This window comes from Pantherophis guttatus, chromosome 4 (genome assembly GCF_059756535.1).
Source record: "Pantherophis guttatus breed Tessera chromosome 4, ASM5975653v1, whole genome shotgun sequence".
Classification (NCBI taxonomy): domain Eukaryota; kingdom Metazoa; phylum Chordata; class Lepidosauria; order Squamata; family Colubridae; genus Pantherophis; species Pantherophis guttatus.
In genome coordinates, this window is record NC_142066.1 from 154,392,019 (window position 1) to 154,418,522 (window position 26,504).

At 43.7% G+C, this 26,504-nt stretch overlaps 1 protein-coding gene across 2 annotated transcripts in view; it reads right to left on the reverse strand.

Moving 5' to 3' along the window:
• LOC117654825 (mitogen-activated protein kinase kinase kinase 3-like) overlaps positions 1–13,900 on the reverse strand; it is a 100,263-nt gene extending 86,363 nt beyond the window's left edge. The window contains exon 1 of one of the 2 annotated variants that reach the window (XM_034401748.3): positions 13,347–13,900. The gene's annotated coding sequence lies outside the window, so the exon portion shown is untranslated. The remainder of the gene's footprint in view (positions 1–13,346) is intronic. The other variant, XM_034401746.3, reaches the window with a different exon arrangement.
• Positions 13,901–26,504: the final 12,604 nt, after the last annotated feature.

Genomic DNA, 26,504 nt, shown 5'->3' on the forward strand with positions numbered 1-26,504 from the left:
ATAACGGCACTGAAAAAAGTGCCATTTTTCACACAATCATTGCAGCATGCCCATTGTCACGTGATCAAAATTTGGACCCTTGGAAACCGGCATGTATTTGTTTATAGTTGCAGTGTGAAGTGGGCTCAATTGCGGTCATAAATCGAGGACTACAAACCATCCTTTGTAAGATGTAGCTGCCAAGGGTCATGGTCTTAGATGACTACTCTGCCTTCCTTCCTAGTCAATTTTCTTCTTATGAGGTGGCTTTTCAAACTGGACACAGTCTCCCGATGGTCAGCATTTTTCCAAACTGCCAAAATTTCATCTCCAAGACTGGGAAACGAAGAGGCACTTTTGTGTTTTAGTCTGATTACTTACAGCCACAATTGAACCCAAAATTTCCGTTGCTAAACGAGGCAGCTGTTAAGTGAGTTTTGCCCCATTTCTTTCTTACCACAGTTGTTAAATAAATCTTTGAATTTAAGTTAGTAATGATTGTCATTAAGTCAGTGTTTCTCAACCTTGGTCGCTGGACGATGTGCGGACTTCAACTCCCAGAATTGGGGAGAATTGGGGAATTCTGGGAGTTGAAGTCCACACATCGTCCAGCGACCAAGGTTGAGAAACACTGCATTAACTGAATCTGGCTTCCCCCGTTGAATGTACTTCTTAGAAGATTGCAAAACACGATCACACAACTCCAGGACACTGCAATCGTCATGAGTCAGCTGCCAAGCATCTGAATTTTGATCACAGGGATGCTGCAACGGTCATAAGTGTGAAAAATGATCATAAGTCACTTTCATTGTTCACATCCACATTCATCTCCAAAACTTGAAGAAAAGCAGCAGGGTGGATTTGATTTAAAAATCAAGCCGATTTAAATCACGATTTAAATCACTAGTAAAATGGCTTGATTTAAATCAACTCGATTTAAATCATAATTTTTAAAGAGCAAATGTCATCTCTGTCCCCCAGCAGCTCCTCCTCTGATCTGCTGTTGACTCATCAACAGTCCCAATATTGCAGAATATACACAGCCTCGTACTACATAACTAAGCTCCATTTCATGCTGAATAAATTAAATTATTAATGTATCTTAAATAGGAAACTATCTTTAGATAGATTTTTACTCCAAAAGTATTTTATTAAAATAAATTCGATAAAAATAAAAAAAAAATCCAATTTGAATTTTAAAAAATCCAATTTAAATTTAAAAAAACAGATTTTTTTAATTTTTAAAATTTTTTTATCCACCCTGAAAAGCAGCAACATCTCAACCAGAGCCACCAAAGTTATAGGAACGAGGCTACCCAATACAAGAAAAACCCACCGACATAAATAATTCTACTTTGGAAGCTAGCTCATTCTTTGCAGTCCAACAACACACCTTCTCCCTTTGATTTTTCCCTGAAGCACTTCTAAATGAAGCGCGTTTCATAATTTTGGGCCCTGTTTTTTTTTTGGAAAAATAAATGGGACTTTAGTGGGGAACTCGTACAAGGCCTAGTAGGCGATCTCACATACTGCTATCACTTCATGGGAAAACGTAAATATGCATGTCTGAAGTTTCTGAGCAAAGAAAATAACCCAAACGAACTCCATATTTCCTTTTCAGGCTCCAATAATCTATTTTCCGTACATGTGGTACACAGAAAAGGCATTCAGTCAGATTATTCTGGACCGGGAAGGCATGTAATTGTAGAGCACGCAAGAATTTCGTTGCTACAAATACCTCAGAAATAAAAGCTGTAAAGTCAAATTCCAAAGTGAAGGTTCTTAAACTTCTCCTAACAAAGCTGTTCGTTTTTTCGATGTTTTTAATTCCCATTTTTTCGTCTGCGGAGTGTTTTTCTAAGACATCTAACTTTCAAGAGGGGTTGAATCTGTCAAGTGTTATTATTTTTCTAATCTTAAATTTAGCTCCCTCTCTTGCAAACTTTTTTTTTTAAAAGCTTGCTTTAAAAGCTCAATATAGTATATTTTTGTATTAATTTTTTCTCACAACCCAGAGTTTTATTGGTAATTTTGCCAATATTGGGCATATTTCTTGCAAAGGCACATATAGTGGAAGTTCCTCTACAGGTAGCCCTCAATTTACAATCTTGTTTAGCGACCGTTCGAAATTACATCGGCACTGAAAAAAGTGACTTATGGCCGTTTTTCACACTTTAATTTAATTTAATTTAATTTAATATTTAAATTTATACACCGCCCTTCTCCCGAAGGACTCAGGGCGGTGAACAGCCATAGATAAAAAACATAGAATACAAAATTTAAAAACAATTTAAAAATATATTAAGCAATTTGGCCCGACAGTTAAAATCCCCCATTTAAAATTAAAATTAAAATTACACCATTGGAGAGTTAGGCCAGCCTGGCTTAATGAAATAAAAAAGTTTTGAGGGCCCGACGGAAAGTACGTAGATCCGCAAGCATCCGTATCTCTGGGGGGAGCTCGTTCCAGAGGGCAGGTGCTCCCACAGAGATAGCTCTCCCCCTGGGGGCCGCCAGTCGACATTGTTTGGCCGATGGCACCCGGAGGAGCCCCTCTCTGTGGGAGCTTACTGGCTGGTGGGAGGCTCTCAGTGGCAGAAGGCGGTCTCGTAAGTAACCAGGTCCTAAGCCATGGAGCGCTCTAAAGGTGGTCACCAACACCTTGAATCGCACCCGGAGGACCACCGGGAGCCAGTGCAGCTCACGCAGGAGAGGTGTTACATGGGAGCGCCATGACGCTCCCATAATCACCCGCGCGGCTGCATTCTGGACCACTTGGAGCCTCCGGGTGCTCTTCAAGGGGAGCCCCATGTAGAGAGCATTACAGTAGTCCAGGCAGGAAGTGACGAGAGCATGAGTGACCATGCGCAAGGAGTCCCGATCCAGAAAGGATCTTACAACCGTTGCAGCATCCCCAGGGTCACGTGATCAAAATTCGGACACTGGGCAACTGATTATGTCTGTTGCAGTATCCTGGGGTCATGTGATCCCCTTTTGCGACCTTCTGACAAGCAAAATCAATGGGGAAGCCAGATTCGCTTAACAACCGTGTCACGGATTTAACAACTACACTGATTCATTTAACAACGGTGGCAAGGAAGATTGTAAAATGGGGCAAAATTATGGTTGCAATCTGTAGTTGGCTATCTGTAGTTGATCGCGAAACTCAGACAATGCCCAAGAATACCAATTTAACTCTTCTTTTAGAGTTGGAAGGTGAGGAGAAGCAGATGTTAGCAAGGAAATTCTGAACAACGTGGGAATCATGACAAAACTGGTGGGTCACCAAAAGTCAATGGACTTATGTTTCAAACTGTAGTTTGCACACCCACTTTTTGGAGTTTACTTGGTGGAAAGACCCACAGCCTCCACAAAGAGTGCCCCCCAAAGCTGCATTTTTAAAGGAATTCAGAAAAATAGGAAGATTGAAGGTATAAAAACCAAAGAATGGGCTGCATTCTCTTATCTAAGAAGGCTTCATCCTCCCATCCACAATTTGTCCACTGAGGAACCCAAAACAACCTCAGGGCTGCAAGATGGAAACTGTACCCATAATGCACAAAGACTTGCTTTGCACACTGGACTTACAAATACATGTAAACTATTTTAATTCAACGCTTCACACATGTTCTAGGCCTGTGATAGCGAACCTATGGCACGGGTGCCACAGTTGGCACGTGGAGCCATATCGGTGGGCACGCGAGCTCAGCTCCGGTACGCATGTATGCGCCAGCCAGCTGATTTTCGGGCCTTCTGGGCCCACCAGAAGTCAGAAAACACACTGTTTCTGGCCTCCGGAGGGCCTCTGGGGGGTGGCTGGGGAAGGCTGTTTTTGCCCTCCCCAGGCTCCTAGAAAGGCTCTGGAGCCTGGGGAGAGCAAAAAACGGGCCTACCGGGCTCATCATGCCATCACATGCCAAAAGCGGGGGGAGCACGGGGGGCGGGGTGCATAGAATTATGGATGTGGGCACGCGTGTGTGTGACCCCACCGCACTCCCCCCACTTTTGGCACGCGATGGCAAAAAGGTTAGCCATCACTGTTCTAGGTTATGGGCAATTTTAGCTCAGATGAGTAGATGAGAGCCATTCTGTTATTATCCGTGCATCATATGAAGCTGCCCAATCTCTTGCTTCAAGAAATCAAATTATTTCCATGACATTTACGTCTATCTCTTCTTAAAACGCTCCGATATTGCAACACCCACAACGTCGGGAAGCAAGCTGTTCCGCTAATTAATTTTTCTCACTGTTAAGAAATTTCTCCTTAGTTGTAGGTTAGTTTTCTCCTTGATTAGTTTCCATCCACTGCTTGTCTGCCTTGAGGTGCTTTGGAGAATAGCTTGACTCCCTCTTCTTTGTGGCAGTCCTTCAAATTTATTTATTTATTTATTTAATCATATTTATATACCGCCCTACTCTCAGGGGACTCAGGGCAGTGAACAACCAAGATAAAAATACAAATAACATACAAAAGTTAAAAGCTATTAAAAATAGATTAAATAATTTGGGCTCAAAAACAAAATTAAAAACATCCAATTTATGTAAAACATTTAAAACCAAATTTAAAAGGGAGAGTTAGGCCAGACCAGCCTGTTGGAATAAAAACATTTTTAGGGCGCGGCGGAAAGTGCGTAAATCTTAGATCCTTCGTATCTCCGGGGGGAGCTCGTTCCAGATGGGAGGTGCCCCCACAGAGAAGGCTCTCCCCCTGGGGGCCGCCAGTCGACACTGTTTGGCCAACGGCACCCTGAGGAGCCCCTCTCTATGGGAGCGAACTGGTCGGTGGGGGTCTGCTAATATGTCCCAGTTCTTCTCTTTCTTAGACTAGACTGGGTGTCAGCAACCTGCAGCTCTGGAGCCGCATGTAGTTCTTTGGGCCCTCTGCTGTGGCTCCTTGTTGGGTGATCCCACCGCTGGCTGGCCCCGTCCCTCACCTTCCCCTCCCAGTCACTCCTTGCCTGGCCTGAGAAGGTAAAGGCGACAACGGGGGATGGAGAAGCAGCCAGGGCAGAGACAGAGAGATACAGAGAGAGGGGGAGAGAAAGAGACACAGAGAGATACAGAGAGTGGGAGGGAGGGAGGGAGAGATGTCAAAAGGGTTTTGTGGTTCCCCGTGTTTTTTAACAACCGGTTCTCTGCTCTAATGACCGGCTGGGTAGGCGTGACGGGAGTGTGTGTGTCATGTGACTGATTGAAGTAAGTGATGTCAAGTTGGCCATGCCCAACCAAGTTTTGTGGCTCCTGGTGTTTTCTGTGGGAAACGGATCCAAATGGCTCTTTTGAGTGTTTAAGGTTGCAGATCCCTGGACTAGACGTACCCAACTCCTGCTACACCTGATACTATGGATATATTTATAAATAAATACATCTGAAAATACCTCACTAATTACATGAGAAATGTTTCCACAGCAATTAAAGGAGTTAGCTGTCCTATCTGAACATCTAAAGCGGTGGCATTTTGATTTCATCTGTTCAAACCACAGACCTTTTCTTTAATAAAAACTGGTATTTTGGAAGCTGCAAGGAGAAATCTTAATTGTTGGATTGTGTGGGTTTGTGCTTCATTATTACTGAGCCAGACTCATAGGGGAACATTTCCAAAGAGAAACTAAGCCATATTATTGTTCATCTCTCATCTCTACAGAGCGATTAAGTAATTTAGAGCATCACTATTTACAGGGAAAAATGAATCAGCAACCTAATTTGAACTCTGAAATACCAAAGGTTTAATTTCCTTGGCCCTATATATTTTTCCTATTTTAATATGAGGTTTATGGCAAAAAAATGAAACATTCACGACAAGAAAACCTAACTCTGGTTAAATAAAGAGGACAAAAATCAGGAAACACATAAGGACTCTTAAGTAGGCTTAGAAAATTCTTTCTAAACAGGGCATGTCCAAATTTGCTAGTTTTTCCTCCTACGCAACCCAGCCTCCTGACTAATGTCTGTTCTGCAGAAGATCTTGGTTATTAGAGGTTACAAGCTAGAAGCATTAGAAATGGCTTTGTAAAACAGAAAGCAGGAAGAATAGTGAAGACTATACTGGTGTGTTTGAAACTAGAAATACAGGTAGTTCTTGAGTTATGACCACAATTTAGCCCAAAATTTCTGCTGCTAAGCAAGACCATTGTTAAGTGAGTGTTGTCCCATTTTACGTCCCACAGTTGTTAATCACTGCAGTTATTAAGTTAGTAACACGGTTGATAGGGAAACAGGAACTGCTAAAAATATGAGCCTCTGAATTTTAATCATGTGACCATGAGAATGCTGCAACAGTTATGTGAAAGATGGGTCATACTTAAGTCACTTTTTCAGTGCCCCTTGTAACTTCGAACGGTCACTAAACAAACGGTTGTAAGTCAAGGATTACCTGTGCAAATCTAGGAAGTGAAAATCCAGCTACGTTAGGTAAATTCGTAAGAAAGATCATAAGGTATCTCCTTCTTAAATCATTTAGGACAGGGGTGGGCAACTGTGGCCCTTTTACAACTTGTGGACTTCAACTCCCAGAATTGACAGCCAAGCTGTCTCAGGAATTCTGGGAGTTGAAGTCCACAGGTTGTAAAAGGGCCACAGTTGCCCACCCCTGATTTAGGATATTGGAGACTTTGTTAGGCAAACAGAGCTGGATCGTAGATCCTTCTGAAATGGTTTATTTTGAACTATGTGTGAGATGTTTTGAGCAATCCATAACTGATCCAACTTGGAACTGATCCATTACAAGGGTGGGATCATAAAACATGCCCAGAACAATGGGAACAGCCCCACTAAGTTTCTACTAAATGACTTCTCTTCCAAAATATGGTTTTTTAAATGCTATTTCTTTAACTCCAGAGCAATATTTTCCCAATTATGGATCTGCGCTTAACATTTGAGGTCAGAACCTCATTGTTGGTTCCTTTCAGTTGGACAGTGAACAAGGAGATATAGTCAATGATCTGAAGGTATTGGCCAAGTTGGATGGGTGATTATAATAATAATCACCATAATAAGGCAGTTGTATTAACAATGAAGGATTTATCATATTAAAAGGAAGGCTTCTGCTATGATACAGTAGTGGCCAAAATTGAGATTCAAGGTGCTGGTGATTACCTATAAGGCCCTACATGGCTTAGGCCCGGGATATTTGGGGGACCATCTACAGCCAGCAACAGCTTCCCATCGCCCGGTGCGTTCCCACAGAGAGGGCCTCCTCAGGGTGCCGTCGGCCAGACAGTGTCGGCCGGCGACCGCCAGGGGGAGGGCGTTCTCTGTGGGCGCACCTACCCTTTGGAATCAACTGTCCCTGGAGCTCCGGGTGGCCCCCGACCTCCGCTCTTTCCACCGCGACCTGAAAAAATGGCTGTTTCGTTTGGCTGGCCTGGACTGATGGGGTTTTAATTCTAATTTAATTTTAACTTGTTAGTCTTAATTGTACTTTTAACTGTTAAATTATGAGATTTGGATTTTATTTTTTAACTTTTTATTAGATGTTTCTTAACTGTTGTGAGCCGCCCTGAGTCCGGCTGGAGATAGGGCGGCATATAAATCTTAATAATAATAATAATAATAATAATAATAATAATAATAATAATAATAATAATAATAATAGTGGAAACCTTTTGGGAAAAGTGTATTTTTGAGGTTTGATGGCTAATAACCAGTGGTAAAATGCAGCCGGTTATCTGGCTCAAGCGAACCGGTAATGCCAGTGGCGGGAGGCTCTGCCCACCCACCCGGACGTCATCACGTCCCATTTTTGCATGCACAGAGGTGTCACGCACAAGCGAAGCGAGCGCATATCTTTCCATTTGCAAACCAGTAGGGAAGGTAAGTGGATTTCACCCCTGCTAATAATATCACTTTCTTTTGGAGTATATCAAATTATATATCAATGGAAAGATAATTGAATCAAGAATGTAATGCAACAAAGTTTGTTCAATTATCTGTATTCGATGAAAAGTTATAGCCAAATAACCAGAAAAAGGAAGCAGAATTTGCTTAGGTTGATATCAGGTAGCTTTCCTTCATCTGATTGTAGCCAATGAGCATCAGTGTTTAGAGAGCCGATCAGGTGTCATCTTGTTTTGGCAATGAGCCCATCAGATCACAGTAGGTTTCAGTTATTGATATCACGTATTGAAGCTGAGAGGAGGACATTTGTCAGTGTGTTATATGATCTCTATCAAGTTGGTTGGGTTTTTTTGTGTTCTTTCATTTAGTGAGCTTGTAAAACATAATAAAATTAAAGTAATGGTGCTAAGAGTTGACTGGTTGCTCAGAAAGCAATGTAAAATAGTATTATTAAGTGAACAAGGCTACAGTTATAAAGAAATTAGAAGAAAAATTGGTGGAAGCTTAACCAAAGGTGGCATTTCTAAATTTTTGAAGTGGTATAAGGAGACTTAGTTACTACAAAACCACTTTTATCTCTCAAACAACGGTTGAAAAGCATTACATTCTTGATTAAATTATCTTTCCATTGATATATAATTTTATGGTACTACTCCCAAAAAAAGTGGTCTTATTAGCCATCAAACTGCTGGTGGCTCAGCAGACTGATAGCATTGTGATTAACACCAGCTGTCTGCAATTACTTAAGTTCGAATCTCACCAGGCTCAAGGTTGACTCAGCCTTCCATCCTTTCTAAGGTACGTAAATTGAGGACCCAGTTTGTGGGGACAATAAGCTGACTTTGTATAAATATACAAAAGTATGAAAGCTATTGCTTAACGCATTGTAAGCCGCCCTGAGTCTCCGGAGAAGGGCGGCATATAAATCAAATTAAAAAAAAAAAAACCCCGCAAAAATACACTTTTCCTAAAACGTTTCCACAATTTTGGCCACTACTGTATGATGTTCCTTTGAATGACAATTAGATTCATGTTCCTTTTTGCAGATGGTGCTATTGGGTATCTCACTCCATTAATGTTTCAGTACACATCTAAATAGAGGTGTGAATTGGAGAACAAATTCAAAATTCCTGTCCTTAAGTCTAAATATAAAGGTTGCAACAGCAACCAGAGGAAACAGTCAAAATCCATAATACGGCAGAAGAATTTTTCTGATGCTACCACCTCTTCTTTTGAAAGTATCTGCAACATCAATACAAACAAGAGATGTACCACAATGCTCCATCTGCCATCATTTTGGTCTTGATCACAGCCTGACGATACCTCTGAGAGGCAACATGGTATAGTGGTTAAAACAGTGTTTCTCAACCATGACAATTTGAAGTTGTGTGGACTTCAACTCCCAGAATTCCCCAGCTAACACAGTCCAAATTCTGGGAGTTGAAGCCTATCCATGCTGGCTGGGGAATTCTGGGAGTTGGTTTGTGCCAGTTAGGGAGTTCTGGGAATTGAAGTCCAATGCATGATGGCTGGGGAATTCTGGGAGTTGAAGTTCATACATCTTCAAGTTGTCAAGACTGAGAACCACTGAGTTAAAGTGATGGAGGAGAATAGAGAAAACCAAGGTTCAAATCCATCCTCAATTATGGAAATTCCCAAAAGGGAATCAGTCCACTCTTATCTTCTTGGATTGTGGAAAAACAAAACAAAAATAAACAACAACAACAACAACAACAAAACAAATATCCCCCAGAATCCTGTTTATGTTGCTTTGACTCTCAGGTGAAATACAAATCTAGCAAGTCCCGTATAGGAATAGGAAAGTTGAGATATGATTACAACTCCACAGGCCATTAATTGCTCCTCTGAGGGCCAGAGGATTCCAAAAGAAAATCTCAGCTCCGTTTCATATCCAAGAAACAATTTGTCCTGCGAAGGAACAAACAACTTCAGCATGTCCCTGACGCAAGTTAGAAGGAGTTGCATTCTGTGTCATTTTTCAAGTCTAACATGCAAGTTTCAAGTTCCGTCAGCCTCCCAATCCTGGTCTCCGGTGGCCGGCTCCAATCGCTGGAGTTAGAAAGCACTTCTTTTCACCATTTATGAACGTGGCACAGTTGTGGGTTTCTGTCTACTGAAAATTAAAGCACGTTCGTTCGGGAAACGGGAAATCCTGAGACTTCAGGACTATATGGAGGACGGAGGGCATAAAAGGGTCTTTCAACAGAACAGAAGTGCTTTCAACTTCCAAATGAAGTCCCGGAAGATCTGCACAAGTTTCCCAGAAAAATCCCAGCTCTTACCAGCAATTTTTTTTTCTTTTTTTGCTTTGCTTTTCCATACTTTTCCCCAAAACTCATCCAATCCTGATTGGATGCAAAGTAGACAGATGCATGGTATTCAACTCCCAGAATTCCCTATTCAGCATAGACAGGTTTAAATTCCCAGAATTCCGGAGCTGGCATGCTCAACAGGCCTCAACTCTCACAATTCTTCAGCCAGTATGCACAGGTCTCAACTCCCAGAATACACAAGTGCATGTACAGGTCTCCCAGAATTCCTCAGCCGGCACACAAGGGTTTTAACTTCCAAAATTCCACAACTGGCATGCAGGAATATCAATTCCCAGAATCCCCAAGCTGTGGAATTTTGTGATCCAAATTTGTATGCTTGCCAGGTGGAATGTATTTTTGACATTTGCAGCAATCCAGGGTGATTTGATCATCATTAGTGACCTTCTGAGCCAAACTCCAACAAGTGGAGGAAGCGGAGTTCGTTTAATGACTGTGTGATTCACTTAGCAATTTCAGTGATTTGTGTAACAATCGTGGCAAAAAAAGATGTAAAATCAGGTGCGACTTACGCCCGTCCTTAGCAATGTAAGCCTTTGGGGAAATGCAAAAGAAATATCCTATTCAAATTCAAGGTTTTTTTTTTGTTTTTTTTTAAAGAAAGCAAATCCCAACATATCAAGAACATCTCTTTGTCCCCTGCTGAAAGAGCTGGTAACTCAAGAGAACCATCGCTGCATACAATCCAGTTTATCCTGAAGAAATCCCAAAATTGTGAAGTTGAAAAACATTCTGGAATAAGGCAATGCTTGGAATACTGCATGGAAATGCCCGCCAGTTCACCCAATGATTTTGGCTCGCCAGAAAAGAAAAGGCAGTGATCGTAACCTGAAATAGGCAGCTAATTATTTCCAGCGTCCACAATGGTCTAGTTTCATCTCATCTGCACATCAACCAGATTCATGCATTATTCATTTTGCTGGACCAAGCCACGGTTCTGAGTTGTGGCTGTTGTTCTTTTCTGGGTGTCAGAAAAGCCCAGAGGTTGCCCATCTTGAATCCAACATCCTGTGTGACACAGCAGGTCATCCGATGCGTTGAGGAACTTTCCAGTAGCAAGCTGTGAAACATTTACATTTATATTATTATTATTAAATTAATGTGCTGCGCATCTTGTCCAGAGATGACTCTTGGTAGTCGATAACACCATAGTTATATTATGGTTGCCTCTTTTCTATGTTTTATTCCAATTCTGCGATATATATAGATATATATATTTCCTCAGATGTAGCGAACACAGCTGTTTGCAAACTTCCTTATTTGTTCTAATGGTTGATTGATATAAAACCACGACCAATTACATGGTTCATTTAGTGACTGTTCAAAGTTACAACAGCACTGAAAAAGTGACTTACGACCGTTTTTCACACTTACGACCGTTGCAGCATTCCCATGGTCATGTGATCAAAATTCAGATGCTTGGCAACTGGCTCATATTTATGGGGGGGGGTCGCAATGACCCAGGCTCTTATGATCTCTTCTTGCGACCTTCCAACAAGCAAAGTCAATGGGGAAGCCAGATTGTTACTAACTTAACATCTGCAAATCATTCATTTTAAAACAGAGGCAAGCAAAATCATAAAATCAGATAAAACTCACTTAATGAACGTCTCACTTTGGGCTCAGTTGTGATCGTAATTCGACGAGTAGGTGTACCTCCTATGATTTTTCAATTCTTCCCAGAGGCTTTTTAGCAACTTCTAAAGGTTGTTTTATTAACAGCATACACAGGTTTCGTATTTGCATTCAAATGATATTTTCCTGCCAAGTTCTCTTTCCTGGTCAGCTTGTAAACAAAGCAATGTTGACCTTTCCATTAAGCTACCTTCATATTAAAGCCAACAAGTCCATAAACTATAGTTTCTTTAACCAAGGTTGAATGCAGAAGGTAGGATGGCCTAATTACCTATTCCATGAAACTGAAACAAACTCGCCCTTCCGGTGTTGTATCTCTAGCACTGTTGAACTTGATATACACTTTGACCTTATTTATTCCAGATACCTGCTGCAATTGACTATAAAAAAGCAAAAAGCAAAAATGGTGCTTGTTCAGAGTTGCTATTCCCACCCCAGCATCAAGCTCAAAGGTTGAAATTGAGCCCTCAAATCCGTCATTATGATACAGGGGGGGGGGGAACCCTGTATTACCGCTAAGTTATTTTCTTTTCTTTCATCATCCAGGGAATTGTTTTCTGAGCATTGCAAAGCCACAAGATAAAGCAGAAGTTTTGGTTTTGTTTTTTTTTAAATCACTCCATCCAATGAAAAAATAGTAAGTCCAGTAAAATATTTTTCTTGGCAAGGCTGATTTTCAAGAAGTGCCAGTTCTTAATTTTTCCTATGCAGATTTGTTCCCCTAAATCTCAGCAGCCACGGTCACCTATGTAAAAAACTCTCTCTCTCTCTCTCTCTCTGTATTTACGTCATGAATAAAAACTGCTAGGGCAGTCCGCAAAGTGCTATATTGGATACGGTGGCCTGAAACAGCTGGAATTAGTTGGGTTTTTTGGAGAGAGAAGATGTTCAATTTATTCGTTCTCTCTTCCAAAACAGGAAGAATCCTACCTGAGGCTTAAATAAAAATAAAAGCAAATTCTCCATGCAAAAACTCTGTTGCTGTCAACATCTATCTTTTTTGCAGGGCCCAAACTCTAACTTGCCAACTTTTTAACTCTCTGCACTCCAGATATTATTTAAAGGCGTCGCTTATTTTACCTTTCCCCCCAACCTCTTCCATTCCCTTTACAAAACCAGCAGATGATTATTTGGACAGGAGGCAGAAAGGGAGGGGGAATAATAAATCAAGGAAAGTTTTTTTCTTCTTCTTCCCAAGAAGTGGCAGCGTGAGGAAAAGTGACAAGGCAATTCGCCAACATGTCCATCCACCCCAGAGATTTCTGAAGCACCGGTTCACACGACTCGCTAGTCTCAAATGAGGAAAGATAAGCTTTAACCCCCTCCCCCACCTCGGCCGGTCTTGTGAATGCATGCAAGAGTCAAGAATGATGGGCAAGAAGCACTGAATGGTGGGAACCACAGTGCAAAACCTGCGCACTGAATAATCCAGCAACAAGGCGAAAAAAGGAGGGAGAAAAGAGATCGCGCGAATCGACTTAAGAGTGGAGGAGGAATTTCCCAGGATTAAGCCTGAAACTCCCGTCAAAGCCCATCACGACTTACCTTTCTTTCTTGCAGGGAAAAAACACCAAGCTCAGAGTTTCTCCTTTCCCTCCGTCAGCTGCGCGGTGACTCCGTGTCCCGTAGCCAAACACTCGGGATGGGGGATGATGGGGCGCAGAATCAATCAACAAGGCCCCCCTCCCCTGGCAGAGGCAAGTGGGGGCGGGGGAGGAGGAGGAGAAGGAGAAGGGGAGGGGGCAACTGCCCCGCCAGAGTGGCACCGGGACGTGTTTCCTGGACGGGGGTCTCTTCCTCCCCTCAACCAGCAGAAAAGAAAGAAAACTTTCCAGCTATAAAACTCTTCCTGGGCTCACGGCAAGGGAGGAGGGTGGAGAAGTAGCAAATGCCCCAGTTTCCTGCTTTCCAAAAAGAAAAAAAAAAGAGGATTTGCAAAAGGAGGCGAGGGACAGAAAAGGGGAAAGTTGGGAGACAGGAGTTCGGAAGCCAAAAAAAAAAAAAAAGTATAAAATGTTGCAGAGAAAAAGAAACAAGGAAAAACTTTCCGCCCGCGACGTCCCAGCGCAGCTGCAGAGCGCGGAGCGCAGAAGGAAGGGGACCCGGGCAGCAGGAAAGGGTGACGTCAAAGGCGGCGGCAGCCAATGGGGGCCCAGCACGCTTTGGCATCGCCTTCGGAGGCTTCGTTCGGTTTGGGTTGCCTGCGGGGTGGATTGGGGACCACGAGGACCGGTGCATCCCTCTTGGGACAGGTTTTGGCGTTTGGAAGACAGGGAGGTCGGTTAGTTCTTCAAGAGGATCCCGAAGGAAAAGAGCAGCGTTGATTCGGATTATAAAGGCTGGCTGTAAACAAGAGTCGATCCGGAGTGAAAGTGGAGGGGGAGCTGGTGGGTGTGAAATAGTATTCTGTATTGGTCCAGGGTGATGGAATTTGTCTCCGGTGCATAAGCTCTCAGTGTACATAAATCATTACTATAATCATTATAATATTCTCAACGGTTGCCCCAAAGAAGGAGTCATATCTATTCTCCAAAGCCCCTGAAGGCAGGACAAGAAGCAATGGATGGAAATTAATCAAGGAGAGAAACAACCTAGAATTTAAGAAATTTCCTGATACTGAGAACAATTAATTAGTGGAACGACTTGCATCCAAAAGTTGTAATGTAAATACTCCAAACACTAAGTTTTTAAGAAAAAATTGGGCAGTCATCTGTCTGGAGTGGTATAGGGTTTCCTTCCTAAGCAGGGGGTTGGGCTAGAAGACCTCTAAAGTCCCTTCCAACTCTACTATTCTATATTCTATTCTATTCTATATTCTATTCTAAATCTTATTCTTTTCCAATTCCATTCCATATTCTATTCTATTCTGTTCTGTTCTATTCTTCTTCATTCCAATATTCTATTCTATTCTTTCTACTCTATTCTATTCAATACATTCATCGTAGTCAGAAACAACACTAAGAGATACTCATAGGATACTAAATAAACAATCAACGTAAACCAGGGTACTAAATAAGGACTTCTCCAATGTAATGTTGACCAGTAGTTTCAAAGTAGTATTTTTCTACATCTGTTTGGCACAGTCTATAGCAGATCTTCAGCAGTGAGGAGGGGATGCCCATTAATATACAGGTAGTCCTGAGCTTATCAGTCAAAAAGTCGGCAGTTCAGTGGTTCGAATCCCTAGTGCCGCGTAACGGGGTGAGCTCCCGTGACTTGTCCCAGCTTCTGCCAACCTAGCAGTTCGAAAGCACATAAAAATGCAAGTAGAAAAATAGGGACCACCTTTGGTGGGAAGGGAACAGCATTCTGTGCACCTTTGGCGTTGAGTCATGCTGGCCACATGACCATGGAGACGTCTTCGGACAGCGCTGACGCTTCGGCTTTGAAACGGAGATGAGCACTGCCCCCTAGAGTCAGGAACGACTAGCACATATGTGCGAGGGGAACCTTTACCTTTACTCCTAGACTTATGACAGTTCATTTAGTGACTGTTCAAAGTTACAGCACTGAAAAAGTGACTTAAGATCTGTTTTCACATTTAATGACCTTTGTAGAAAATCCCTACAGTCATGTGATTAAAATTTAGACGCTTGACTGATATTTATGACAGTTGCAGTGTCCCGGGGTCTGACAAGCAAAGTCCATGGGGAAGCCAGATTCACTTAACAACAGTTTGACTAATTTAACCACTAGTCATTCCCTTAACAACTTCAGCAAGAAAAGTCGTAAAATGGAGGAAGCTCACTAAACGAATGTTTCACTTAGTAACAGAAATGTTGGCTTCAATTGTGGTCGTAAGTTGAGGACTTCGTGTATATGATGAGGATCTATAAAGATTAATAAGTACAAACAGAAATATTGATTATTTCCCACAGCAAAAAAAAAAAAAAGGAGAGATAGTTAAATTGATTACTTTATTCACAGAAAAGAACATGTCCAATCTTGTTTCCATGTGCAAATTGCTTCTGGATTTTGGGCTTGTGATGGGAAAAAAAAAACAAAGTTTTGATTTTGCCAATTAGATAGGCTTGTTATAGAAATGGCTAGTTGATATTATTGTATAAAAGTAAAGTGTTGTGCCTTTAATGTTATTTTCTTCTATGCTAAAAAGAGTGGGAAGTCAATGCTTTTTTTTTCTTTTTCCCCTTCTACCTCACACTTTCTCTTCTATTTTTTCGTTCCCTTGTTTCGCATTATTTTCATTTCCTTTGCATTTTATATTTTAATTTTATAAGTGCAGAAGGGGAGGACGGCTGGCTCCTATTGGCCCGTCTGGGGCTGCAGTGGGGATCCCATTTTCTAATCCTAAAAGTCTCTGGTTTTTATGGCTTTTGGGGTTAGATTAAAGTAAGGTTCTATATTTAGGCAAGAAAAAACAAATTGAAAGGGTTTGGGTTCCTGGCTCAATAGCAGTAACTGCGAGAAAGATCTTGGAGTCCTAGTGGGCAATACTTAAATAGGAGCCAGCAGTTGGGGTACAGATGCCAAAAAAGGCCAACATAATCCTAGGCTGCATTAACAGAGAGATAGAATACAGATCACGTGAAGTGTTAGTACCACTTTATAAGGCCTTGGTAAAACCACACTGCACTGGAATACTGCATCCAGTTTGGTCGCCACGATGTAACAAACAATGCTGAGACCCTACTACACAGAGGTATCAAACTCAAGGTCCGTGGGCCGCATCCGATCCTCGGAGTTCTTAGATCCTGGAAATAACGGCCCACGGTGCCTCTGCCAGCGAAAACGGAGCTTGGGACAGCCGTATGCGGCCCTCCCGGGTTCCATTTTTGGCCGCAACAGCCTCCTGCAACCGTCTGCCAGTGAAAATAGAACTCGGGGTGAAGGGGGACATGCAGACACCCCCCCGAGCTCTGTTTTCACTGGCAGGGGGCTAGCAAAACAAAACAAAAGGAGAAATGTTTCCCCTTTTGCATTTGAGCATCCAAGAAGGGATAGGAAAGGAGAAAGGGAAAGAGGAAAGGAAAAGAAGGAAAGGTGGGAAAAGAGCAAGGAAGGAAAGAGTAAGGAAGAAGAATGAAGAGGGAGGGAGGGAGGGATTATAATGAAAGGGAGCGAGTGTCTGAAGGGAAGTCCTGCCTTAGCACTTGGTCGCCAGCAGCCCTACTGCCCTTTTGCCATCCCCTTGTCTCCTCCTCCTGACATCCTATCACTGAGGATGCTTTGATTACAAATCTGGGTCTCCTTGCGTGGAGAGGGAGTGGGCCTCCGTCTGACCCACACACTTTGCCCTCCCGCACACACCATGAGCAACCTGGTTAAGGAGAGTGAGAACAGCAGCAGCAGCCTCGAAGGTAAGCGCAGCTGGGCACCCCCTCAGGAAGCAGGGCTGGGCTGGGGTGTGTGGCCCTGGTTCCCTGGGAGCTCAAGGGCTGGGCCGGGCGCTTGTGCTTTGGACAGTGTGCGCCATCAGGCGGTCCTCCACGTGGGTTTGGCACTCTCCCTGGCATCCCCTTTCTCCACTGGAGTCAATGGATCACCCAGCCCCACGTGGGACACCACATGTGCCCCCGACACGAGTGATGTTAAGCTGGCCATGCCCCCCCCCTCCAAGGTCAAACACAACCGATGCGGCCCTCAACGAAATAGAGCTTGACACCCTTGTTCTAGAAAGAGCACAGAGAAGAGCCAGAGATTTGCTTTTAAAATATGTATTTTTAATATAAATTTTATTTAAAGTTTTAAAAGAAGATTAAAAACTAACAAGTGGCAATACAAAATAATAAAAAGAGATAGAGAGCCTCCAGTTTTGCAGCAAGCAACTAGATAATAGAAAAAAAGAAAATCCTTGTAAGCATAGAGTAAGAGATAATTTTATAATCGTGCCTTGCATATGTTGAACATTTTAACTGTGAAACCTCTTTGTTGTCAGACGCTCCACTCTCTCTGGAGTTCAGCTTGCAGAGATACACAGACATAACTCATGTTTCCTTTCCTGCTGCTTTGGTAGAATTATTTTTCCGGTATTATTTCAGATCTCTGTTAGCGGACAAAACATGGTCGGTTTGTTGTGTGCCTGTGACAACCTCGTCCTATTCCGCCACAGCCCCACTGATCTTCTGTTCCACTTCTGCACTTTCAGGCTAATCTGAATGAGAATTCGTCAAAAAATCATTTTGCAAAAGAACAATGGTGACTTCCTCTGACCGCATTTACACTAAACTGCGATTTACTTGCAGAGGCCTAGATGGGGTACAGCAGGCTTCGCTTCGCAATCAAGGAAGACTGAGTGGCACCATCTGGATGGGGTGGTGGCACTGCCCCAAACAGACTTGGCGCACAATCTGGGGATCCTTCCTGGACCTGTGGCTCCTGCTCGAGGAGGAAGTTGCTTTGGCTAAGCAGGGCTTTTGTGCAATTCCGAGTTGTGCATCTGGTGTGCCTGTTGCTGGCCAAGTGGGGGGTGGGGCACTTTGTCAGGGAATTGCACAGCCGGTGTCCAAATGAAGCTGACACAAACTTGTAGCTTTATATAAATAAATATATTTTACATTTATATTTACAGCAAACAAGATAGTCAGGCACATCAGTACATCATGAGGTAAATTGTGAGGTAAATCACAGAACAGCAGAGAACAGGGGTGTCAAACTGGATTTCTTGGAGGGCCAGATCAGCATTGTAGTTGTCCTCTGCGGGGTGGGGCGGGGGGGAGATGGGATGGACGCCTCCTGCAGCACACTGCCAGCTAAAATGGGGCACAGTGAGGGCCGCCCATGGCCCCCCACATTCCATTTTTGGCCTGGACAGCCTCCTGCAGCACCGTCAGCCAAAACGGGGCAGAGAGGACACCCACAACCCTCCTAAGCCTGTTTTTGGCCTGGATGGCCTCTTGCAGCACCCTGACGGCCAAAACGCTTGAAGGAAGGAATAGCAATAACAATAGGACTTATATACCTCTTCATAGTGCTTTACAAACCCTCTCTAAGCGGTTTACAGAATCATCTTATTGCCCCCAACAATCTGGGTCCTCATTTTACCCACCTCGGAAAGATGGAAGGCTGAGTCAACCTTGAGCCAGTCAGGATCGTACTCCAGACAATGGGCCGAGTCAGCCTGCAATACTGCATTCTAACCACTAGGAGGGAGGGAAGGAAAGACGGAAGGAGAAAAGGAAGGGCAATAGCACTTAGACTTATATACCGCTTCACAGTGCTTTTACAGCTCTCTCTAAGCAGTTTACAGAATCAGCCTATTGCCCCCAACAATCTGGCTCCTCATTTTACCCACCTCAGAAGGATGGAAGGATGAGTCAACCTTAAGCCAATCAGGATCGAACTCCTGGCTATACTATTTCAGAGAAATGGTTATCCAATCTTCTCTTAAAAACTTCCATAGGTTTGGAGCATCCACAACTTTTGGAGGCCAATTCAAGTTGACTCTTCCTACACAGAGCTTGGAAGAGTTGCCTTCTGCTGAGGGGGTATGATTTTTCGCCTCAGTTTCCAAGAAAACTCAAACTTGAGGGGTCTTGGTGCTCTCTGAGATTGGCAGTTTTCTTGCAGACATTTTAGGCAAGGGTGGTATTCACTTACCTTCGCTACCGGTTCGCAAATGTGAGCACGTGCCACCTCCGCGCATGCTCAGGACCTTTCACGCATGTGCAGAATGTAAAAAACGGGACGTGATGACAGGTGGGTGGAGCCTCCCTCAGCTGCCGCTACCGGCTCAGTCGAACCGGATAGAACCAGCTGAATATCAACACTGATTTTAGGGACTAGCACTGGTGAGGTTACTCAGCTTGGGTAACGAAACAGCTGCAAGAAAACGTACAATCTCAGAGAGCTCTGGGACTCCACAGTTCTACCCTGAACTACAAATACTCTCCTTTATCAAACTCAAGCTTGTAAACATAAACCAGATTTTCCTCCCAAATTTGAGAAACAGGATGAGCATTAACAGGATGGCCTGTCTGCAATGTAGATTCGTCCCTCTTTGTTGCTACGTACACCACAGATTTGGATGCATTATATATAGCCGGAGAGGTGATTTTTGTATGGTTTCACAACCGTCTCTTTCTCTCTTCCGCTTCCCCCCCCCCCCGCCGCCCATCGGCTGCCTTTTCTTTTCTTTTGTGTGACACACAACACAGAGACAATCTCTTGCCTTGTGTTCTCATTGGTCCTGCATGAAAGCCGGGCTGCCCACACGGTCTTCTTGGCCATGTTTTGGTCTCTTGCTTTCCAATTACAGCGAGTCTTATTTTACCTCCATCACGGAAGTGGGGAGCATATGGTTTCAGAGATAAGAGCTTTATGCTGGCTCTCCGTCGAGCTCCGTAGCTACTTTCCACACTGACCCATTTATAAATGAAGCGGTGCGTAAGTGGCCTGTCAGATTGTGATTGTTGCTGTGATTTTTTCCGTCTCCTGATTTAGTCCCTTCCCCCCCCCTCGCTACCCCTCTCTGTCCCTTTTGCAAGGAAGAAACAGCCAATTTCCTACAGGAAGATGGCTTTTGAGCGAGGAAGGGGGAGCAGATCGTAGGACGTCGGCTGCTGGCGTCACGTGCTTAAATTAGAGAAGTTGGTTTTAGTTCCACATATTGTGCAACAAATAATAATTCTGAAGGCTGCAGGTAGCCCTGAACTTACAAACATTCGTTTAGTGAACAAAGTTACAATAGCACTGAAAAAAGTGAGTTTCAACTGGTCTTGGTTCTTATGATTGTCGGTGCATCCCTTCTATCACATGATCAAAATTTGGACACTTGGCAACTGGCCTGTCTTGCAACAAGATTTGTGGCATCCTGGAGTTACGTGATCACTCTATGCAATCTTCCCAGCTGGCTTCCGATAAGCAAGTCAATGAGGAAAGCCGGATTCACTTAATGACTGTGATTTGCAGTGAATGGCAAAAAAAAGGAGTAAAATCAGATACAACTCACCTTAACAACTGTATTTCTTAGCAAGAGAAATACTGGTTCCAGTTGTGACCGTAACTAGACAACTGCCTGCATGTAAGTGAACTGGATTTGGAATTGTTTATAGGACTATTAGTAGAACAATAAAGATAAAGGTAAAGGTTTCCCTCGCACATATGTGCTAGTCGTTCCTGACTCTAAGGGGCGGGTGCTAATCTCCGTTTCAAAACCAAAGAGCCAGCGCTGTCCAAGGATGTCTCTGTGGTCATTATGGCTGGCATGACTAAATGCCAAAGGCGCATGGAACGCTGTTATCTTCCCACCAATGGTGGTACCTATTTTTCTACTTGCTCTTTTACGGGCTTTCGAACTGCTAGTTTGGCAGAAGCTGGGACAACTAACGGGAGCTCACCCCATTACGCGGCACAAGGGATTCGAACCGCTGAAATGCCGACCTTTCGATCGACAAGCTCAGTGTCTTAGCCATCGTGTCTCTTTTAGCAGAACAATAGAAACAGTTTTCTGCCTCCAGCAGTCATTTTGAGTTTTTTTTGCAGCTCAATGATTCTCAAATTTGGGCTCTGAGTTGCAAATCAATATGTCATTCGTGAGTAAGGCAATGCTTTCCTCAATCCACAGAGATATCTCCTGATTCCACCCCACCCCACCCCACCCCACCTTGCCCGATCGGGTCACTTACCTTAGTGACCTCAAAGATCTCGATGATCAACGGAGCTGTTTCGTCTCCAGCCTCTCTGCGGTGGTTTTGCCTTGAGCTAAGGCGTGCCAAGACCTGCAGGGATGAGAGATTGTGTCCCTATAGGCTCCGGTCATTTTTGCAAAACCTTTGCCGATGAGAACAGAGCCCAGGAGGGGCGCACGCCTCCCTCAAGTCCGCTGCTGATGAGAACAGAGCTCGGGCATGCATCCCTCTGGACCTCATCAGCAAAGGCTTCCTCAAGTAGGCAAACCCTACTGATTCTTGTCAGCAAAGAACTTGAGGAGGAAAGTCCTTTACCAACGAGAATGGATGCAATTTACGTGCTGCTCCCAGGCTCCGTTCTCATCGGCAACAGACTTAAGGAGGCCTTTACCAACGAGAACGGAGGTTCGGAGGGACCCTTCTTGGGCTCCAGTCTCATCAGCAAAGGGAAAGGCCTTTGCTGACGAGAACGGAGGTCCAAAGGGACGCCCGCACCTTTCCTGGCCTCCATTCTTGGCGGCAAAGCATTTTTGCAAATACAGCTTCCCTCCGTTTGCAAAGTCTTGTTCTGCAGATCTCATCCAGACCTCTATTTGCAGAGAACAGATGGCTAAAAGTACCGTGAAGTCAGGAGAGATCATTAGCGCAAGATCTCACTCTACTGATCTTGCGTGATTTTGTGGTAGTTTAGGCCTCCATTCTCTGCGAACTGAAGGCTTGAAGCACCAAACAGGCCAAGAAACCGAAGGCTTGCTAGATCTTCGCAAGGTGAAGGCCTAGTCCCTGCAGAGACCCGTCGGAGCAGGGAATAGGCAGGGCAAATGTTGCAGAGCTGATGCGACCATTCGTGTGAATGTTGCCATGGTGCTGCATCATTTGTAATTTTGGTACTTGGTCATAAGTACTTGGGGAGGGGGCGTTATGTTGTAACTTCGAAGGTCATTAAGTGAACTGTCGTAACTCAGGAATTAACTGTATACTCAGTGGTGGGATTCAAGTAATTTAACTACTGGTTCTCTGCTCTAATGATTTCGTCCAACAACCAGTTTCACCAAACTGCTCAGAAAGTAAACTCAACCCATCCAAGACTGAGTGGCTGTGGATGCCAGCATCTCGGGATCTAGAGGTACCATCTTTAATGATAGGAGGAGAGACTCTTACCCCTCTAATAGGGCTTGCAATCTGGGTGTCCTCCTGGATTCTCGGCTGTCCATGGATGACTATCTGATGGCCGTAACCAGGGGGGTCTTCGCACAAGTACGTCTTGTGCGCCAGTTGAGCCTTTTCCTAGACCGAGATGCCCTCGCCACGGTCACCCACGCCCTTGTTACTTCTCGGTTGGATTACTGCAATGCCCCCTACATGGGGCTGCCCTTGGGATGCATCCGGAGGCTCCAGCTGGTCCAGAATGTGGCCGCACGGGTAGTTACAGGAGTTCCTTGTTACTCCCATGCAACACCTCTCCTGCGCGAGCTGCACTGGCTGCCGGTTGCTCTCCAGGTCCATTTCAAGGTGCTGGTACTTACCTATAAAGCCCTACATGGCTTAGGTCCGGGGTACTTGCAGGACCATCTTCTGCCTTCCTCCCACCGTCCCGTGCGCTCCCACAGAGCAGGCCTCCTCAGGGTGCCGTCAGCCAAACAATGTCGACTGGCGGCCCCCAGGGGGAGACCGTTCTCTGTCGGAGCGCCGACCCTCTGGAATGATTTGCCCACCGAGTTCAGGATAGCCCCGGACCTCCTCTCCTTTCGCCACGAACTGAAGACGTGGCTCTTCCATCAAATAAATTTATCTGCTAGGGGTTGCACAAACTATAATAATTTTAAATATGGTTTTTAAGGGGTTTTTAACTTATTTTGTTATTTTGTGATTTGTATTGTTGATTGTTGTTGTAAGCCGCCCTGAGTCCTTCAGGAGAATGGCGGCATATAAATCGCAAAACTAAACAAACAAACAAACAAACAAACAAACAAACAAACAAACAAACAGTTCTCCCGAAGTGGTGCGAACTGGCTGAATCCCACTACTGTGTATACTACAGGTCACCCACCAAGCAGAAGAATGGGGGATTGGACTAGAAGACCTTCAAGGTCCCTTCCAACTCTTGTCATTTTTCCTCCCCAGCCTCTCCCTCTTTTTCCTTCGACCTCTAAATCTGAAAAATTGGTGCAGAATTTTGACCTAAGGTTGCAAACTTTCTCTGTTATTGCTTTCAAAGTACATCTTTCAACTTCTTCCTTTAGGCCAGCCACAGTGTCATTATTCTTACTGGAGCTGAAGAAGTGACATCTATAGGGGAGCTCCCCAAAAAAACATCTGAAAAATAATAAAATATGCATAATCACACCAGGAACAGAATCTTGCAAAACTATGCAAGGTAACAACATCGGCAAAAAGGCATTAAGAGTTGTTAACCTAATCTTGCGTAGTTTCTTCTCTGGTAATATTCTACTGCTAACTAGAACATACAAAACATTTGCTAGACCAGTTCTCGAATACAGCTCATCTGCCTGGAACCCGCACTGCATATCGGACATTAATACAATTGAGCAAATCCAGAGATATTTCACGAGAAGAGTCCTCTACTCCTCTGCTCACAACAGAATCCCTTATGCCACCTGGCTTGAAATTTTGGGCGTAGACAATTTAGAACTACGCTGCCTTCGGTCTGACCTAAGTGTAGTACACAAAATTATCTGCTACAATGTCCTACCTGTCAATGACTTCTTCAGCTTCAACCGCAATAATACACGAGCACACAATCGATACAAACTCAAGGTAAACCGCTCCAAACTCAATTGCAGAAAATATGACTTCAACAACAGAGTGGTCAATGCCTGGAATGCACTACCTGACTCTGTGGTTTCTTCCCCAAACCCCCAAAACTTTAACCTTAAACTGTCTACTGTTGACCTCACTCCATTCCTAAGAGGTCTGTAAGGGGTATACATAAGTGCACCAGCGTACCTACCGTCCTTGTCCTACTGTCCCCATTTATTCATATCCATTTCATGTATATCTGTTATCTTATACATGCTCGACAATATAAATAAATAAATTAAATAAATAAAATGTTGTTTGGAAATTAGCATCTTTGAATTCAGCTGTAGGGGGATGGATGGATGGAAGGAAGGAAGGAAAAGGAAGGAAGGATGGAATAACCAATTTGGAAGGGACCTTGGAGATCTTCTAATAGTCTAACCTTCCTGCTCAAACAGGTAACCCTGTACCACTCCAGACAAGTGATTATCCAGCCTCTTCTTAAAAGCCACTAATGGAGCACCCACAACTTCTGAAGGCAAGCGATTCCACTGGTTAATTGTTCTGTCAGGAAATTTCTCCTTAATTGCTTCCCTTCTTGATTAGTTTCTATCCATTGCTTCTTGTCTTGCCTTCTGGTGCTTTGGAAAAGAAGCGGGAGAGACAGGAAGGAAGGGGAAGGAGAAGAGAAAAAAGTAGATTTTGGCAGTTGGAGCAGGATGGTTTTGAAAAAAAAAGGATTAATTAATCAGATCCTTTAGCAACATCTGTGTGTGGTTGTTTTCTGGTAGTCTCCCATCCAAATATTAATCAAGACTGCATCTGCTTAGCTTCCAAGCCAAACAGAATCCAGTCAGGTAAGAAGAGGTATCATCCCCCTTTCTGCTTCTGAAAGGCATGTTGCCAAGCTAAGAGAATTATGATACCACTCAGCAGGACTGGCACTGCCATGAAATGCCCACTACTTTTATTTTTAACCCATCAAGCTGAAACCTTTGCAAAACTATTGTAACCACTTGTCCCAATATCACGAATATCCAGTAAATTAAAAATGCGCTCTCCAGCACCACCTACTGGTTCTTAATATATTCTCCAACTTGGGAAAATGATTCTGCAGAGGGTGTAGGTATAAAATACCTGACAAAGTACCAAGAAGTGATTTATTGAATTGCAGCATGTTACATAAATTGAAGCACCGTATTAAACCAAAATATTTTGGGTGATGGTTGGAATATTAGGGTTAGTCCCTTGTTTGCTAAAATGCCCTCTGTGGTGATCCCACTAATCTTTTGTTTAACTCTTGTCTTCTGAACTTCAGCGCTCAGTTTCTGGAATTTTTCAACTTAACAAAACAGGAAGGTAGCAAATTGCAAAGCAAACAATTGCATTTTAAATTGTCATTTTTATTTACAGCTTTGTGGAAACCTGAGAGGCATCAAAAAGAGTTAGTTTTTCAGTTCAGGAATCAGTTGGGAAGCTCTCCCACCCATACTCCACTACCGTCCGAATAACAGAGTTGGAAGGGACTTTGGAGACCTTATAGTCCAGGGGTCTCCAACCTTGGCAACTTTAAGACTTGTGGACTTTGCTGGCTGAGGAACTCTGGGAATTGAAGTCCACAAGTCTTAAAGTTGCCAAGGTTGGGGTCCCCTGTTCTAGTCCAACCCCCTGCTCAAGCAGGAAACTTTAAACCAGATCAGTAGCTCTCCAGTCTTCTTTTTGAAAACCTCCAGTGTTGGGGCATTCACAACATTTTGTAGGAACAAATATCCTTCTGGCTTCTGCTCCAAGTGGGGAAAAAGACACTGGAAACATGGAGACTGCTTGGAAAGATGGTTTAATGGTGGACAGGATCACATGGTTTGAGTTCCTGAACAGAAAAGGGCAGATACAGTGAGTCTCCGGGTTTTATGCTCTCTCTCTGGCTTTGAATTTCCTGGGGCCCAGAAAGAGTATCCTGATTGGTTGTCAGACTCCCAGGGGGTGGGGGTCTTAGCTAGCGTTGCTGGCTGATGTAATCTTCCCAGGTGCCGTGTGGTGAGTTTCTGTCCTAGATGGGTCCCACTTTGTTGCAGATGAAGGTCCATTGACAAAGACTGAGTTTCTGCCTCTGGCCCATTAACAAAAGGGTGTGGGCATGAAGGTGGGAGCTGCTTTGTCTTTAAAACATGCTTCTCCATTTCTCATCCAGGGAAACATAATATTCTGCCTTTTTAATATTTCCCAAAATATTTCAATCTTCTAGGAAAGGGGTGGGTGCTAACTTCCTACAATTTGGAGGCAAGTTGTTCCACTGATTAATTATTCTAACTGCCAGGAAATTTCTTCTCTTCTCACCAACATAGCTGAAACTCCC